Here is a 1,991-nt window from a genome sequence, read left to right as displayed (position 1 = left end):
AGCCAGATCTAGTAAGTGCATCAGCCTTTGTGGACAGAGGGCAATTTAAAAAATATGGCCAATATTATTATCATTCATATGTTAACACTGAAAATTTTTAAAGTACGTGCTCAATGTTGTACACTGTTGAGCACCCACTTCAGCATGTGCGATTTTTAGAGGCTTTTTAAATTATAATTTTCTTACATTCAGAGAGGGCACTTTTGTGTGTGTGTGTGTGTGTGTGTGTGCAGAAAGCCAGGCTTCTTTATTTTTATTTATTTTTATTATTATTATGTTTTAATAACAGGTATCATTTATTCAGCATTTTTTACATGCAGTCTCATCATACAACCATGGGAAGTAGAAATTATGCCCATTTTTCAGAGAAAAGAAGTTGAAGCTTAAGAATAGCTATAACATTACGTTGTTGGAGTCGGCATTCCAATACAAGGCTCTCAACTCCAAATCCTATGCTTTAAACCACAGACTCATATCATTTCTAAAAAACATCATCCTTTCTTAGTTCCATAAACAAAAGAACACTCCAACTGGTTACATATTTACAGATGAAAACCTGCTACCTGATTCATCTGAACACTTTTTATAAAATTGTTTGTCTGAAGGAGACTGGCAGCATGACTATTTAGTTATACTGCTAATTAACCTTCAACTGATTGTATAGCACATAAGAAATAACACTGCTCAAGCCAGACTTCTTTAAATGCAAGAACTTATTTAGCAGAAGTTCATTTTAAGAAAACTTAAAGAAGCCCTGGCCGGTTTGGCTCAGCGGTTAGAGCGTCGACCTGCGGTCCAGAGAGACCCGGGTTCGGTTCCCGCTAAGGGCATGTACCTCGGTTGCAGTTTGTCCCCGGCCCTGGTTGGTCGTGCGGGTGGCAGCCACTCGATGTGTCCCTTTCACGTCGGTGTTTCTCTCTTTCTCTCTCTTCCTCTCTCCCTCTCACTCTACCTGAACAAAAAATGGAAAAAATGTCCTTGAGTGAGGATTTAAAAAAAAGAAAAAGAAAAGAAAACTTAAAGAAGTCCTATTCTGTGTTAGGGGAGAGATGTTTACACTGAGCAGGAGAAATTAATATGCCCCTCAGTAGCAAAAATGCTACTTGAGACCCGGTACATGAGATTAACACACCAAAGAGTAGCATTTTTTTTTTTTTTTTATCCTCACCCGAGGATATTTTTCCATTTTTTGTACAGATAGAGTGGGAGGGAGAGAGAGTGAGAAACATCGACGTGAAGGGACACATCGAGTGGCTGCCACCCGCACGACCAACCAGGGCCGGGGACAAACTGCAACCGAAGTACGTGCCCCTAGCGGGAACCGAACCCGGGTCTCTCCAGACCGCAGGCCGACACTCTAACCGCTGAGCCAAACTGGCCAGGGCAAGAGTAGCATGTTTTAAAGTGTATTCTTTTTTTTTTTTTTTCTTTATTGATTTTAGAGAGAAAGGAAGGAAGAGGAAGAGAGACAGAAAATCGAGGAGCAAGAACATCGATGGGCCGCCTCCTGCGTGCTCCCCACTGGGGATTTGGCCCAACCTGGGCATGTGCCCTGACAGGGATGGAACCAGTGACCTCCTGGTGCATGGGTCGATGCTCAACCACTGAGCCCCACTGGCTGGGCCAAAGTATATTCTTTCTCAAAGAGAAAAACCATGCCTGGCTGATGTGGCTCAGTGGTTGAGCACTGACCCATGCACCATGAGGTCTCCAGTTCAATTCCCAGTCAGGGCACATGCCCAGATTGTGGGCCTGATCGCCAGTGGGGGGCATGTAGGAGGTGGCCCATCGATGGTCTCTCTCATCGATATTTCTATCTCTCTCTCCCTTCCTCTCTCTCTCAAATCAATTTTTAAAAAAAGAGAGAGAGAGAGAAACCATCTCCTAAGAAATCTGCACTAGGGCAGAGGCTACATTTTAACCGTCTGCATTTCCGGCAGCACCTGCCTCAGAGCGCAGAATATAAAACATGCTCAAAACACATTCTTTGA

The 1,991-nt window shown here is 43.4% G+C and overlaps 1 non-coding gene across 1 annotated transcript; it reads right to left on the bottom strand.

Annotated features, from left to right (window-relative positions):
- Positions 1 to 593: 593 nt before the first annotated feature.
- LOC118620592 lies at positions 594 to 709 on the bottom strand. The gene has a single exon (XR_004957492.1). It is a non-coding gene; the product is annotated as a small nucleolar RNA SNORA19 (small nucleolar RNA).
- Between the last annotated feature and the right edge of the window lie 1,282 nt (positions 710 to 1,991).

Source organism: Molossus molossus, unplaced genomic scaffold (assembly GCF_014108415.1).
Source record: "Molossus molossus isolate mMolMol1 unplaced genomic scaffold, mMolMol1.p scaffold_m16_p_7, whole genome shotgun sequence".
NCBI classification, from domain to species: Eukaryota; Metazoa; Chordata; class Mammalia; order Chiroptera; family Molossidae; genus Molossus; species Molossus molossus.
This window is presented reverse-complemented; position numbering and strand designations above follow the sequence as displayed.